Here is a 17,881-nt window from a genome sequence, read left to right as displayed (position 1 = left end):
TTTTTGCTGTTTTTTTTTTTCGAAAATCAGGTGTTCATAGGTGTGTGGATTAATATCAACATTTTCAGTTCAATTGCATTGATTTACCTGTCGATTTTTGTGTCAATACTAGGCTGCTTTCAGAACTATAGCTCTGTAGTAGAGCTTAAAGTCAGGGATGGTGATGCCTCCTGAAGTTCTTTTATTGTACAGGGTTGTTTTGGCTATCCTGGATCTTTTGTTTTTCCATATAAAGTTGATTATTATCCTTTTAAGGTCAGTGAAAATTTGTGCTGGGATTTTAATAAGGATTGCATTGAATCTGCAGATTGCTTTTGGCAAGATTGCCATTTTTACTATATTTATCCTACCTATCCAAGAGCATGGGAGATCTTTCCATTTTGTGGTATCTTCTTTAAATTCTTTCTTTAGAGCCACAAATTTATTATTATATCAGTCTTTTACTTGTTCGGTAACCTTTGCCCCAAGATACTTATGTTGTTTGTGGAATTTTAAAGGATGATGTTTCTCTGATTTCTTCCTCAGTCTCTTTGTCGTCTGAATAAAGTAGGGCTACTAATTTTTTTGAGCTTTCTTGTATCCTGCTAGTTTGCTGAAGGTGTTTATTAAGTGTAAGAGTTCCCTGGTAGAGTTTATTGGTTCGCTTATGTAAACTATCATATACAACACAAATCGCAGAAAACCTACAAACTTATGGAAACTGAGCAATTTGCAATTGCACCACACCTAGGTCAAAGAAGAAATAAAGAAAGAACTTAAGGACTTTCTAAAATTCAACAGGAATAAGGACACAACATACCCTAACTTATGGGACACCTTGAAAGCAGTGTTGCCTTAAGTGCCCATATGAAGAAAACAGAGGATAGTCACATAAGAGAATTAACAGCACAAATGAAAACCTTAGAACAAATAGAAGCAAACTCACCCTCTAGGAGTAGACACCATTAAAAAATCAATTTGAAGGCTGAAATCAACAAACTAGAAATGAGAATACAATACAAAATTATGCAACAGTTTTTTCTTTTTTTGAGAAAATCTACAAGATTTTTATCCCAACTAATGAAAAGGCAGTGAGAGGACATGCAAATTAACAAAATCATAAAGGAAAGGGGGAACATAATAATGGACATAGAGGAAATCCAGACAATTTTCAGGTCATATTTTGAAAACCTGTATTCCACAAAATTTGAAAATTCAAAGGAAATGGACAAATTTCTGGATAACTATCACTTAACAAAATTAAATCAAGAACAGACAAACAACTTAAATAGATCTATAACCTGCAATGAAATAGAAGCAGTCATCGAAAGCCTTCCAACCAATAAAAGCCCAGGGCCATATGGCTTCAGTGCAGAATTCTACAAGATATTCAAGGAAGAACTAATTCCAATAATCCTCAAATTGTTCCACACAATAGAAACAGAAGGTTCATTGCCAAACTATTTTTATGAGGCCACAATAACCTTGGTACCCAAGCCTCACAAGATACAACTAAGAAAGAAAACTACAGACCAATATGCCTGATGAACATTGGTACAAAAATACTCAATAAAATACTGGCAAACTGAATTCAAGAATATATCAGAGAAATCATCCACCATGACCAAGTAGGCTTCATCACTGGAATGCAGGGATGGTTTAACATATGAAATTCTATCAACGTGATCCACCATATAAACAAACAGAAAAAGAAAAACCATATGATTATCTCCCTAGATGCTGAAAAACATTCGACAAAATTTAATACCCTTTCATGATAAAGGTCTTGGAGAGATCATGGATAACAGGAACATACCTAAACATAATAAGAGCAATATACAGCAAACCAACAGCCATCATCAAACTGAATGGAGAGAAGCTTAAGCCAATTCCTCTAAAATCAGGAACAAGACAAGGCTGCCCTCTCTCCATATCTCTTCAGTATTTTACTTGAAGTTATAGCTAAAGGTATAAGACAAAAAAGGAGGTCAAGGGGATCCAAATTGGAAAGGAAAAAGAAGTCAATCTGTCTTTTTTTTTTCTGTTTTTATTTATGTTTCCCCATACAGCCTATGTAGGTAATCAAGTCTACTCTGATATTACAAATATGCAAAGACTTAGTTTATTTTAGATACCAAGTTTTGCTAAAACTAAGAGATTAGAGATAAAATTGAAAATGTAGCAATGGCTAACTAAATACTTAATGTGCAACAATTAGGTGTCTGTACTTTATTTCATTTAGGATAGGTAAAACATTAAAATGGTCAGAAATATTTGAAACAGATGAGGGATTGATTACAGAACTACCACCTCTGTGAGAAATGGAAAATAGTGGAAAACCCATAAACTGGAAGACTTATTAATGGGGCCTTGCAGAATTCTTGCAAGGAGATTTGAGGTACTTTAAAATTGAAGAGTGAGGAATTGCTTCGGTATTGTGATGTCACTAGTCATCTTTCATGTGTGATTGCTACTCAGCAAAGATGTTTGAGGAATCCAAGACCCAAAACCAACCAATGGAGGAAGAAGTCTCTGAGACTTTTGCCTTTCAGAAATTTGTCAGTTATTGTCCTTGATCATCAATACTCCCTGTTTGAGTGAAGTGATCTTTCCAAGGGAGCTCATTCCAAATTAATCAGATGCACTGGATAAGATCAGAGAAAAGAGTTTGACAGATCCTAATAAACCAGACTATGGAAAGGTGTGTAGATACTGGAATTGGAATGATTAAGGCTGAGTTAATCAATAAACCTGACACTATTGCCAAGTCTAGCACCAATGCCTTCATGGGTACTTAGAAGATTGGTGTGGGTAACTTTTACAATTTTGCTGTTGGTTTTTACTCTACATATTTGATTATTGAGAAAATCAGTGTGATCACTAAGCATATTGATGATGAGCAGTATGCCTGAAAATCCTCAGCATGGGGATCATTCAAAGTGTGGACAAATGCAGATGAACTAGTAGGCCATGGAACAAAAGCTATCATATGTCTTAAAGAAGGCTAAATTGAACATTTGTAGTAAAGGAAAATAAAGGAAGTAGTCAAGAAACATTCTCTGCCTTTTGGTTATCCCATTACTCTCTTTGAAAAGAAGGAGCATGATAGGGAAATCAGTGATGATGAAACTTATGAAAGGGAAGATAAAGAGTAAGTTTTAAAAAAGGAATATGATGCAAGTCTGAAATAGAAGGTGTTGGAGGAAAGAAGAGGAAGGGAAAGAGGAAGACAATGGAGGAGGAGGTGAAAAGGATGTTGACAACAAGAAGTGTAAGAAAAAAAATATATTGATGAAGAAGTACTCAACAAAACAAATTCTATTTGAACCAGAAATACTGATGATATTACTAATGAACAAAATGAAGAGTTCTATGAGCCCTTAACAAATAATTGGGAAAAACATTTGGCAGTAAAGCATTTTTTCATTTTTCATTGAAGGACACTTATAATTATGAATCCTGTTTGTCCAAAGGCATGATTATTTTGATCTGTTTGAAGACAGAAAAGAAAAAAAAATCTAATATCAAGTTGTATGTATACAGAGGTTTCATCATGGAGAACTATGAGGAAATTAATTAATAAGTATCTTAATTTTTATTAGAAGAGTTGTTTATTCCAAGAATTTCCCTCTAAATATTTTCCTTGAAATTTTTCAGGAAAGCAAAAATATTGAAAATTATCAAAAATAATTTCATCAAGAAATGCTTAAACTAGTCAGTCACTGAACTGGCAGAAGATAGACAGCCACAAAAAGTTGTATGAGCAGTTCTCGAAAAATACAAAGTACTATTCATCTCAGTGTATTAGACCCCAATATGGACTTTTTTCTGGGGCGTGAGCATGGGAAGAGTACAGTGGTATATTACTGAAATCCCAGTAACACAGGAAGCCAAGTTAAAAGCTATCCTTCACTACAGAGTGACCTGGAAACTACCCAGGGCTACAAGTTCGAAGTCAGCCTGGGTCACTTAGCAAGACTGTCTCAAACTAATAAGGAAGGGGCTGAGGATGCAACTCAGTGGTAGAAAACCTGCCTAGCATGGGCAGATTCTTAGGTTCAATCTCCAGCAATGCACACAGATATACATTAATTTATCAATCAATTAGTTAAAGGAACATGCACAAGCTATCCATTACTTACCTAGTTTATTTACAGGCTGAGTAGAAAACAAAAAGTTCTGAGTTTGGGAGCCTTCCAGATGGCTCAGTGGGTAAAGATGCGTGTCTTGTAGCCTTGAGGACTTGATTCCAATCCCTGAGACACATATGGTGGAAAGAGAGAACTGATTCCTGCAAACTGACTTTCCCTGTACAAATTCATACTTAGAACCTCAAAGTGTGACCATATTTGGAAAAAAGGGATTTTACAACAAGGTCATACTAGGTTTGTGTGGCTTTTAACTAATGGCCTCAATAATAAAAAGGACCAAGTCACACAGTGGGAGCTGGGATAAGGGAGCAGATGTTGAGGCACAGGAGGGAGGGGCAGAAATGAGGAGCCTCAAGCTAAAGTGGCTGGCCCCCACAGCACTAAGAGATGAGGACAGATAATGAGCCCCCTGAACCTCCAGGAAGAGCACAACCTTTATATAGCTTCCAACTCTTTTCATTGCTCTTATGGAGAAGGGGTTTCCGCTTAATACTCTGCTCTTTCTCAATCATCCCATGGTAATGTCCCATGTGCTGTCAACACTCAGGTTTGAATATACTTTCTATTCCCTTCAAAGGGATTCATAAACATGTAAACATTTGTATTTAGCTTTCAGTTAGCAACATTTTTTTTAGTTCAAAAAATACAAAAATTGGAATTCATTATGACTCTCAAAATCAGAAGAAAATTTCAGAACTATTTGGTACTGTACATCTGTTTCTGGGAATGAGAAAGTTTCTCTCATAGTCTACTGCACCAGAATGAAGTAAAACCAGAAACATATCTATTTTTATCACAGGTGAAATCTAGGAACAAGTAACTTACTCAACCTTTGTGGAACATCTCAGAAAACATGCCTTGGATGTGATCTCTATTGTATACAACAGTTGAAAGAATTTGAGGGGAAGACGTTGTGTCAATTACCAAAGGACTGCAAAGTACAGAAGATTAAGAAGAGAAAAAAGAAACAGCAAGATGAAAAGACAAGGTTTGCAAACCCCTGAAGTACTGTGAAAAATACCTTGGAGAAAGAATTTGAAAAGGTGGTTGTTTCCAACTAATAGGTGACCTCCCATCCCCCGTGCTATATTGTCACTAGTACACATGCATCGACAACAAACATGGAGAGACTCATGAAATCTCAAGCCCTCAGAGACAACTCAACAATAGTTTACATGGCAGGAAAGAAACACCTGGAAATAAACCCTGACAACTCAATTATTGAAACCTTAAGCAAAAGGCAAAGGCTGACAAGTGTCAAGTATACAAATGCTCAGGTCAGTTTTATATATGGAACTTTAACCCTGTCTTCTGGCTTTAGTCTGGAAGATCTCCAGAACATATGCTAGCAGGATCTAAAGGATGATCAAAGTTGGTCAAGGTATTGATGAGTTATTGATCCTACTATACATAGATGATAGCAGCGCTGCTGTTCCTGAAGAAATTCCATGAAGGAGATGATAACATGTCATATGTGAAAGAAGTAGACTAAACTTCATCAGAAGAATCACATATTTAATGCTTACTTTAATTCCTTCTGATTCTATTTTCCAGGATATTTTGTTTATTTTTGTTAACATTTAAAAATATGTTTGGCATGATAACTCAACTTTTTACTTATGATACTGTAATAATGTATGTTTCTTTCAACAGGTTGGTAGAGGTTTGTTGGAAAACATAAGGTGACCTGTTGTTAACCTTGTGGTCTGAATTGTTTAGTAGCTATGGAGCTTAATTCCTTAGTAACCCAAATCATTTCTCACTTAAGTGTTGAAAAGGAAAAAAAAAAAAGACAGAATGGCTTGAGATTCATCTTCTAGATCTACTTTGTAATATTTTGTTTTTCATTCCCTGTAATTAATTCTGCATGTACTAGTCCTACAAATAAAAATACAAGCTGAAACTACTTGACAGGAATTGGACACATGGCTTGTTTTCCCAAGTAAAGTATGAAGAATAAAACCCTAAACTTCCCTTGGACTTTTAACACAAGGCCTGTGAGTGGAAATACAGGGACTAACTACACTCTGCTTTAAAAGGTGAACACAGATCAGATGAAAAGCAAAATGAGTTCACAGTAGGGGTTGGGTGGGTAGGACTCTGGCTATGAAAGGCTTGAAGCATTTTGAGGTAACTCTACTGTATGTTGAGCTGAAAGTATGTAGTTTAATGGCATTAAAATGTCTGTGACCTGAGATAAAAGGAAATATGATAGACCATCTATATGAAAAAAAAACTCACAGTGTTCTTTATTTTTTGAGAGTATAATACAATCAAATGACCCACTTCTCTTTCCTTGCTCCACACCCCCTTGTAACCCCCCTTCTTCTCTTTCAAATTCATGGCCACTTAAAAAAAATCTATCTGTCTATCATCTATGTATCAATCCATCCATCCATCCTATCTAGAGGTAGATATACCTAGATATATGGATGAAGATATTCCTGAATACAACCTTCTCAGTCTAAATGATGCTACTTATTTGTATATGGTTTCAGAGCTGATTATTTTGTATTACATAATCACCTACTATACTCTTTCCTGGTGAAGACTTTCTTCTCCTCTACAAACTTATTAGTTTCTTATAGTTATTTGTCTAGGATAGAGGTCTCCTAAGCTTACCCCGCAACCCTCATTAGCATGTCTATTGGTGTTTAACTTGTTCAAGCCATGTTTGGTCAACCATGTTAATAAGATTTAACATGTGTAGCTTCTGACATTCCTAGAAGACACAGTCTCACCGCAAGTTCCACACTCCTCTGGCTCTTAAAATAACAAATTTTTTAAAATATTACAGAGGAAGTTTCTCATGGTGTAGTTCAGACTGACCTTGAAACTACAATGTAATCCAGGCTATTCTTGGATTCCTAACAATTCCCTCCTCAGTCACTTGAGTGCTGGATACCATTCTGTTCTCCCAAACCTAACTAAGAATGTAATATTTAGTAAGGACTTATGTCAGTCTTCATTATGTGTGTTTGACAGAACATCATGGGCAACTAAGAAAAGAAGACAGTTTTATGGTTGAAAAATTGGAAAGGTGATATGATGAGTGAAGTCTCCATATGGGCATGGAGAAGCTGGATGCTGACTAACTAAAAGTAAGACACTCTATGGGACTAGAGGGTAGTATTTGACTTTCTCTGCTTGTTCCCAATGTAACTAACTATACAGGGCAAAAATGTTGATTATTTTGAATAAAATATTACAGAGAGTGTGGTTTGTAGAAGGATGTGTCATACAATAGGTTAGACTATCACATCGTATGTAGTCTGACTATTGTTCATTTGCATATTCTATTTCAAACATTAAACCTTGCACTGGCATTAATTATGGGAATGTACATGACTCATTTTGTGTTTCTTATGAAGAAGTAAGAAATATGCACCGATTCAGTGCCAGAGCAGCTTTGTTAACACATACCTTTCTGAGTAGGCCACTTCTTTGGGAGCACTCTACAGTAGATTACATGCTTACTGCTCAGCCAGGGATTCTTGTGCAATGACAGCTTGAATAACCATAAGTATATGCATAAAAACAATGAAGTCCTGATACATGCTACCATATGGATAATCACTGAAAGCAGCATGCTAGTCATAAAAGCCAATATAATATATTAACCATTTATATTAAATATATAGAACAGATGAATTTATAAAACTGTAAGCCAATCAGCAGTTGTCTGGGACAAAAGTATGATGAAAAGGATTAGAAAAATAGAAAATAGTTGTTAATTCAGTACAGGATTTCATTGGGAGGTGATGACAATTGATTGTTATGATGAAATATCTCTGTATATGCTGTAAGTTTATAATTATTGATTTAAATTTAAACTTTATTATTGTTGTATTAATGCATTTGTATATGAGGTATCTCTATGACACAGGTGCAGTGGTCAGAGGACAAATTTATGAAGACACTTCACACCTTTTATCTTTATTTCCCTGTATTTTAACAAGGGGGGATTTCATTTTTTAATTAAAATTTTTACTTTTGAGAATTTCATTACAAAATGTATTTACAACATATCTACACGTTCCTCTTTCAACTCCTCCTTATCCCCATTACTGGATCTCTAATCCATGACCTCTTCTTCCTTAAGTATTATTATTATAAACATATATACACATGCAGCATACTGATTCCATTTAATGTTGTTTATATTTGCTTGCATTTATGGATAATCATTTGGGGTTGTATAACCTATCAATAAAATACCACAGAGATTATCCTGGAGAAATCCAATTCATCCTCTCTTGGCTGCCATTGAATGATCACCTATAGCTCTTCATTTAGGGGTGAAGCTTTCTGACATTTCCCTCCTCCATGCTGGTACACCAACTAGTGTTGCCACTACCTAGGTCTTATACAAGCAACCATATTGTTGAGATTTTTATTGATGTTGCTTCCCTTTAATAAATAGAAGAACCCTCTTCTATATTTTCCCGGGAACTTAGGTATAGATTTTATGCTATAGGAATAACAGTTGGGGCTGAGCACCCCACAGTCTCTTGTTCTCTGCAATTTTAATAGTTGTGGATCTCTGTAACGACCCCACAGACTGAAAAAATGAGCTCCTTTGATAAGAGGTAAAGGCTAGATTTCTTTGTACATATAAGGATAAGCATTTAGTATCTAGTGAGACATTATATTGGTTGAGAAAAGTGGCAGTGCTAAATTCTCCTTTACAGTGTATTACCTCTCATGCCATAAGTAATTGGCTAGGTTTACAATACCATGAATGAATTCCTCACTCTTCAGTAGGGCTTAAGTCCAAATAGACAGCTGTTGACTATACCCAAGATAAAGAGTTTCACTATGGCACCACTGGGGATATCTTGTTATACTGGCCATTGTTTTGCTTCATAGGCTTTATAATCAGATCAGATTATTGATTGACTTTTCCCTTGTTGATTGCATAGAAACACCTCCTGATACTATGAGATCTAACTTTCAAGGAAGAAGCTGTTACTTCAGTTCCAGGATAATTCTCCCCAAGTCCGGTGTCCAATGTATTTGGTGTTTTTGTCAATAAGGTTGTTTTTCAAGTACTGGGAGGTAAACAGAGGCAATTTTCATAGTAATATACATAACATTTGAAGGTTCATGTGCTCCTCTGACCACAACTTGAAGAGGGATTTCCTTGTCTGGCTCTGAGGGTTTTGTGAAATAACTCTATGATCACAGAAATAGCATTATCACCCTGTGTTGTATAACTCCAAATATATAGTTTTTAATCTCTCCTTCCTCCCTTTAACTTTTCATCACTCCCTTTCCTATCCAAAATTATAATGTCTCATATACGTTTTTCATTTTTCTTCCTTCACAGCATATGTGTTATTCTATTCTCTAGAGCTCCTTCCCCATGGTTCCTCTTAAAAATTCCTGTGAGTTTTAGGAGTAAGAGTAATTTTGTTTCTAATGTTTAGCTATGAATAGGTAATATTGCTTTGATGTTTTGTTTTCTTATTTTTACTTAACTTACATTTTGTATATGCATAGAAGGTTTACACGTAGATATATACAACTATTCAGATTTACATATTTGAAAACTAAAAATAGCTATAGTTACCCATACAAGCCCAGCATATTAAATCAGTGAACATACTAATATGTAGGGAGGAGTGACTTATGAGGCACACTTATAGGTCAAGAGCTATTGCTAGCTGATGTTTTCTGGAGGAGGATGTTTTAGTTTTCTTTAAGAGTGTGGCCCCTGGTACGTTGGTCATGCTCCAATGAATGGGCTAACACCTATGTGTATATGGACAGCACATACTGGATTTGGTGAATTATAACAAATTTAACCAAGTGGGGCAAAAATGTAAATTTTTAAGAGAAAAAAAGCACTAGAAAGCATAAAACAGTCTAGGCTTTCCCAGAAAAATACTGAACCTTTAAGATTGGCAGAGTTAGGAAGATGTCCTCTGATCTGCCCAACAATAACAAAGATTCTGAAGAGAAAGACACCACTCAGCTAAGCTTTTAGCTAATAAAATAACAGGACTTTCTGCTCCTAAAAAGCTCATAAATAAAATAGCTCCTGGTAATATGTTTAGGGGCTGGTCCATCACAACCTAGCAGCTGAATTAACAATGCCATCCACATGGTGCTGTCTTTAGGTGCATAAAAATAAATACAAGAGTGAAAGTGTCTTGGATTCATCCTCCACAGTTTTAAATACCTACTGATATTAGGCAGTGTGTGGTAGGTCCAGAAAGAGCAAGAAGCTCAGAGAGTCAATTGTTTGAAGCTGTCAAAGTGGGTTGCAGTAAAGACCCAAAGATGTCAGAGATGCTAAAGCTGTGAGATATCTGACAATGAGAGGTGCACACAGGGAACAAAAACTAGTCTAAGTGAAAATCATATATATCAGGTTACAAAGCTGTAGGGACAGAACTATCTAAGCCCTTTGACACTGGACATGGTTTTATATGATTTGGCATTTACCTACTGAAATTTTTGGTTTGATTTGGTTCAGTAATTCACATCTACACACCTGTATGTTCCTTTTAGAATATTAATGGATATTCTGCCTTATTGTATTCTTAACACATGTAATTTGCTTCTCTATTTTAAAGAGCTTTGTTTAAGAGATTGCCTTGACTCTAAAAAGACTTTGGACTTTATATTTTAAAATGTTAAGATGGTGAAAGACTATGAGAACTATTTCTGATGTGTTCTTGTATTTGGTTTGCCAGTATTTTATTGAGTATTTTTGCATCAATGTTCATGAGGGAAAGTGATCTGTAGTTCTCTTTCTGTCAAAGTTAGAATAAATGCATGAATCTATTGTGGCCAAGGGATGCAATGTGGTGGTTTAAATGAGATATTTCCTCCACAGGCTCAGGTGTTTAAATATCTGATCCCCAGTTGTGGTGCTTTTTGAGGTGATTATGGGAAGGTACAACCTTGATGGAGTAAGTACTCCACTGGGGTAAGGCTTTGATTATGCATAGCCTCACACCAATTCCAGGGTCTTCTTTCTGTGTCAGTTTTGGAGATGAACATGTGATCATGCTGCTTCTAGAACTTGCTACCATGCCTCTTGCAACATTATAGACACCCAATCTTAAACCACAGGCATACATATACTCTTTTTTCCTTAAGTTGCCTATACCAGCAATATAGACCTCTAGTTGTCTCTCTTTGGGGGATACATAAGATTACATACTCAAGTCTATAGACTCAGAGTTAGGATTCACAAATGAGACAGAACATGTGTCTTACTGGATGTGGGTTACCTTGTAGCAAGTCGTTCTCTGTACTGACAACTCCCAAATAACTACATAGAGACTTATTATTAATTATAAAAGCTTGCCCTTAGCTTAGGCTTGTTCCACTAGCTCTTATAACTTAACACATTTATTTTAATCTACATTCTGTTGTGTGGCTTATTTCCTCATTTCTCCTTGCAACTCAGGCTTCTTTCTCTACATCTGACTGGCAACTCTGCCTTTCTTCTTCCCAAATTATTCTCTGTTCCCCAAGTTCTGTCTAAACTCGTCCTGCCTAGATATTAACCATTCAACAATTTCTTAAACCAATCACAGTGACACATTTTCACACAGTGTAAAGGAATATTTTGCAGTATTTCCTCACTAAGTATATTTCCTAGGTATACCTATTTATTTGCAAAATTCATAATTTCAGTTTTCTTTACAGTTTAATAGTATTCCATTGTGCATATGTTCTACACTTTCATTATCCATTTATAAACTTCAGGTCACTTGTGTTATTTCCATTTCTTGCTATTGTGAATAGAGAATCAATGGACTCGGCTTAGAAAGTACCTGTGGAGTAGGGTATTGAATCCTTCTAGTATATGGTAAGGAGTGGTATAGCTTAATCAAACAGTATATTTATTTTTACTTTTTGGAAAAATCTCCATATTGATTTCCATGGTGGATGCAACAGTTTTCAAATCCACTAACAATAAGAATTCCCCTTTCCCTGAATCCATACTGGTATTTGTTTTCAGTTGTTTTCTTGATATTACCCATTCTGATTAGTGTAAGTTGAAATATAAATGCAGTTTTGATTTGTACTTACCTAATATCTAAGAATGATGAATACTTTTATTGTATTCCATAGCTATTTTTGTGTCTTTTAGAAACTATTGGTTCAGATTTGTTATACATTTTAAGTGGGTCATTTTTTGACTTTGCTTTTTTAGTTCCACATATACTCTGAAAATTAATCCTCTGTCAAATATACAGATGGTAAAAACTCTCTCCCACTCTGTGGTTCCCTCTTTAGTCAGTTATGAGGTCTAATTTCTCAATTACTGGCCTCAGTGATTTAGCAAGTGGAGTCTTATTCAGAAAGAAACTACAAGACATAACTGTAAGAAATTTCTTTCTGAATAAGACTCCACTTGCCAAATCACTGAGGCCAGTAATTGAGAAATTAAACCTCATAAAACTAAAGTTTCTGGAAAACAATGGAATAACTGACAGTGTGTAATAGATTTTTGGATTACCAGAGCCTCTTTTTATTGGCAGGTCTGAGGAGTGCACCACCAGGAGCTGTGATCTGCAATCTTTTACCCAAAGAAATCACTTATTACATGACCAAAGCAACACTTATAAGGAAAACATTTAATCGGGTTATCTTACTTAGTGTTCAGAGGTTTAGCAATATTATCATCATAGCAGGAAACATGGCATAAGGCAGTCAGGGTTAATGTTGGTGAAGGAGTAGAGATTTTTTACATCTTGAATAGGAACAGGTCTAAGATACTGGGCATGGCTTGAGCATATATGATTCTTAGAGTGTCTCTGTGAAGAGACCCCATAACCATGACAATTATAAAGGCAAACATTTAATTGGGGTGGCATACATTTTTAGAGGTTCAGTCGAGTATCATCACGGTGGGACATGATGGCATGCAGGCAGACATGGTGTTGGAAAAGTAGCTAAGATTCCTACAGTTTGACTTGTAGGCAACAGAATGTGCTCTGAGACACTGGACATAGCTTGAGTATATATTAGACCTCAAAGCCAGCTTCCTCCAACAAAGCCATACCTCTAAATAGAGTCATTCCCTTTGGGGACCAAAAATCTCCCTCCATAGTAATACATTCCCTGCAGCAACAAGACCATACCTACTTAAACAAAACCATATCACCCGATAGTGCCATTCCATAAGAGCCTATTACATACAAACTACCACAAAGCTATGATAAAATTTCTTCTCCAAAAAGCAATAAATTCATGGTCCAAGATAATTATTTTGAAGAATGTCTAGACAAGTAAGTTCAAAGAACAGTTATAGTGATGTCCAAACAACTTAAAATACGTGAATACACTCAAAGAGAAAAAAGGTCTGAATGAAATATAGAACTCAATGCAAGATATTAAACAATGGAACAACATAAAATACCTAAAATTGAATACACAGAATTACAACCACCTCATATTTGACAGATGCCAAAAACTTACATTGAAGAAAAGACAGCATTCACCATGTTGTTTATAATCTACAAATAATTGCAAAATGATATATGTTTACTATACCTGACTTAAAATGGTAGACCATGATATAATTAGAATGTGAGTTGCTGCTTATGGTACACTGTAATATGATTATATAAAAAATATGGGAACTATATAAACTGATATATTCACTCTAATACAGACATCAAAATGGAACTTAAAATGTTTAAAGAACATTCAGAAAAAAATAGAGTGAGACAGATATGAGTAAAATATGGAGGAGATAAATTACCCAACTAGAATAATGCCAAAAATTTATAAATGCATTGAGAAAGATTAAATGAAATAAATTGCATAATTTGGCAGCTTCATAAAAAAGAAAAATATAATCTTACAGGAAGTTTATTCATAAACCTCCCAAGTCTAGAACAGAAACACATTTCCAGATACGAATACCAAAAGGTGCTAAAATAGACTGAACATAAAGATGGCTATAGAGGATCATATTTATTAGTGTTATATTTAAAAACAAGCAGAAATTTTAAAGTGGAATAACATGAAGTTTTTCAATAGATGGATAACTCATCACAGATCCTACATGCCAGAAAGTAGTCACAAGATATATTTAATACAGAAAGGGTAAGATTCTAATCAAGAATACTATATTCTGAAAAGCTAGTCTTTGAAAAATTTGGAGAGATTGACGCCTCTATTTTTTTGTTTTGTTTTGTTTTTTGTTTTGTTTTTTGGCAATCAAAACCCAAGTGATTATATTAACTTTATAGCTGACTTGTAAGGAACATATTGGGGAGAGGTATTTTCAAGCTAGAAAAAAAAAGATGCTATTAAGCTTCTGGAACTATAAAGCATCAGCAATGAAGCATATGGAACTGTAATACTCAGTAGAAATGTGTGTGTGTGTGTGTGTGTGTGTGTGTGTGTGTGTGTGTGTATGTGTTTGAATTGTACATGAGAAATACTGAACATTTCCATATACAAATAAAAATGATATAGAAATAGTAATATTTAGATCATATGATACTAGAGCATAAAATGAAAAGACAGAAATATTGAAACTAATTATAATTCTACAAATTTAATAATGTATTTAAAATATGACAGAAGATGGTTACTACAAGAAAACCTAATGCATGTGTGTTGGAGTACAAAAGTATATTTTTAACATGTAATTGAATTTATTATCAACTTAAAATTTGTAATTAAAATTTAAAAGGGTAAAATGAAAATAAAAAGAAACAATGAATATAAAAAGGAATAAAACAAAAAGCAATCAAATGAATATGACAATAAAACAATATAGGATTAAAAGAAAAAAATGAGAATCAATAAAGATGTTAATAGAAAGATAGTTCTAATTTTTTGGATTATTAAGATAAGATAAAATTCAATATTCACAGAATATCCTTTGAACCAATTGTAATACTTAAGAATTAAGATGTGTTTAAAACCACTTCAACTTAGATTAACATTTAATTCTATGCATAAGGCATTCTGGAAAATGCAGTACTAGAAGCCATATTAATATTATTGGGAATCTTATATACAGACTATTCATGGTTGATATGACTAATAAAATATTTTCTAAAAATTAATGGCTATGTTTCCACTTTTTCAGAAATGATTCCATAATTATTTAAAGGTATATGTATTGTACCTTGCTAAGATTCTCCTACCCAAGTCCCTTTATCTAACAATATTAGATTGTTTTTGTAGCCTACTCTTGGAATAATACACTTACACAGAACATTGGCATGTAGATATAATATATACAATGAAAATAACAAAGAGGTAGACTCAGTATACAACTGTATTACTCAGGGGGTTCTCTAGAGACAAATACTTTATGAAATGAATATATATATATATATATGTACACATATATGTGTGTGTGTGTGTTTGCACACACATGTATATGAGAGAATTTATTGGAATGTAGTCCAACTAATTGAAAAATGGCTAGCTGTCCATGGAAAGTCCAAGAATCTAGTAATTGCTTGGATACATGAAGTTGGGTGTCTATATATGCTGGATTCCCAAAGAAGTATGCTTAAATGCAAGTTAAGGATTGGATGTGATGGCAAGGTGAGGGAAAATAGTTAAAGAAGTGAACCTTCCTTTGTCCACTGTCCTTATATAGGCTTCAAGGAGAAGGTGTGGCCCAGATTAAAGGTGTGTCTTTTTGCCTCAAGATCTATAATAAATGGGTGCCTTCCAATTCTGGAACGTAGTTCATTCCAGACACAGTCAAGTTGACATCCAAGAATAACCATTGAATTCCACCTCTCGTCAACTTGGTAAATCATATCTTCTTACATCATGATTAATTTTAAAATAAAAACAAAACAGTGTCCCAGGTGATCCAACATTCAAAACAGCTGGGACAAGGCAGTCCTGCTGACTACAGCCAAGATTTCTGCATTTTCTTATGTTTCCCATGGTATTATAGCGGCCCCGACCAGCAGGGAGCAGTTTGGAAAGAACAATGCCCACATTCTCAAATATTGTCTGTAAATGTTTGTTTTCTTCTAAATGAGGTTGGTTATAAATCTCTTTTCAAAGGTAAAAGGGGGATTATGGTATAGAAATGAATACTTTGTTTTAGAATGGATTTTCATTTATTGATACAAAGTTAAGGTCAATTTTGTGATAAGTATATTTCTCCTCTTGTTTAGTTATTGTGTTTGCATAGCTCATTTAAAAATGTAATGTATAATTAAGTACAGATTATATATACTTACCTATGATGTCAAAGCTTATAGTTAGGTTGGTTAGGTTTTCTAGATAGAGAGATATATTTGAGATGGATAAATATTCTTCAAACCTTTCAAAGACCTGACCTACAGAATATGGCATTTAAAATGGTTTAAAGTTTTTCTTAACAGTGAGGCACAACTATTCCTGGCAACACCACCTCCATCAGAAAAGAAGATGGACATTGAAGAAAGTCAATATGGAGTTTGCTTCCACTAAAACAAGACTGGCCATTTGAGCAAGATACTGCTCTTTTCTAGATTGTTTAACTATGTGCTTTATAAAGTAGACATGCAGGACCCATAGGAAAGTGACTGCTCAAACAAGATAGACATTGCTACAGGGTTTCTGCTTCAAGGAAGAGTCTGTCAGACATTCTGCAGGATGCAGAGAAAAGTGACTGACAAACTGTCAATACAGGTGGACAGTTTAAAGTTTCCTGCTTTGCTGAGGAGTCTGCCAGATACACTTTGGCCCATATGCCAAAGATGGATGCGCCAATTTATGGAAGAACTTCGGGTGACTCTCCAGGTAGTGAGATGTCTCTGTCATTTCTAGAGTTTATATATTATCCTTCTGTGGTCTTTGGTGGAGTTGAAAACAGACAGTTATGGTTATAGTTTTCCTTAGTTAGAATTAAAGATAAGCTACATGTGCGACTTTAAACTCACAAAGATAGGATAAATGATGGAATATTTTCTTTAAATCTTGCTAAATGTTAATGGACTAAATGTTGTTAAGTATAGTTCTTATTTGATAACTGTTTTGTTATATGTTTTACTATGTTAAAGTTAAAGCCCTTCTTTTTTTTTTTTAAACAGAAAAGAGATCATGGGAGATGTCATTCTGTATATATGTTTCTCTTATTGATTAATGAATAAAGCCCTGTTGGCCAATAGGAAAGCAAGATAGGAGGGACTAGAAGACAAGGAGGTTCTGGGAGATATATTAGAGAGAAGTCAAGATGTATGATGTGAGAGAAGAGATCCGGATCCTCTCTCCAGTAAGATAAGACCATGTGGAAAAACTTAGATCGATATAAATGGGTTACTATTTAAGGCAAAGCTAGACAATAAAAAACACTAGTAACGAGCCAATAGTTTTATAATAAAAAAATAAAAACAAAATAGGGAAAGCAAAATAAAGAAACAAACAAACAAAACAATAACCAGGTCACAATGACATCCAAACACTATATGAATATATAACCAACAATTGCAAATATGTTTACCCAGGTCAAAACTATGTCTCTTATACAAAATTAAGTGCATTATAAATTCAGAATGGGTGGCAATGCCCCTTGAAATACATCCTTAAATATGATAACCATTTATTCTCTTAATTGGTGTTAAAGAAATTGGAAAATTAACACAAATATCTGTACAAATGCATTCTTAACAAAATACAACAGAAGCACTCAGTTGGAATCCTCATATGTATAAATGGTCACATGGCCTTAGATGCTATTTATAACTATCTTCCTCTACCACCCATTCTGTACTTCCTCTACCCTCTACTCGCAGTTCATCAGGTTTTCTCTC

The 17,881-nt window shown here is 34.7% G+C and overlaps 1 pseudogene; it reads left to right on the top strand.

Moving 5' to 3' along the window:
• Nucleotides 1-2,462: 2,462 nt before the first annotated feature.
• Nucleotides 2,463-5,622, top strand: LOC127218574 (heat shock protein HSP 90-alpha-like; annotated as a pseudogene).
• Nucleotides 5,623-17,881: the final 12,259 nt, after the last annotated feature.

Source organism: Phodopus roborovskii, unplaced genomic scaffold (assembly GCF_943737965.1).
Source record: "Phodopus roborovskii unplaced genomic scaffold, PHOROB, whole genome shotgun sequence".
NCBI lineage: Eukaryota > Metazoa > Chordata > Mammalia > Rodentia > Cricetidae > Phodopus > Phodopus roborovskii.
Note: the sequence above shows the minus strand (reverse complement) of the source record. Positions and strands in the feature narration are given on the sequence as shown.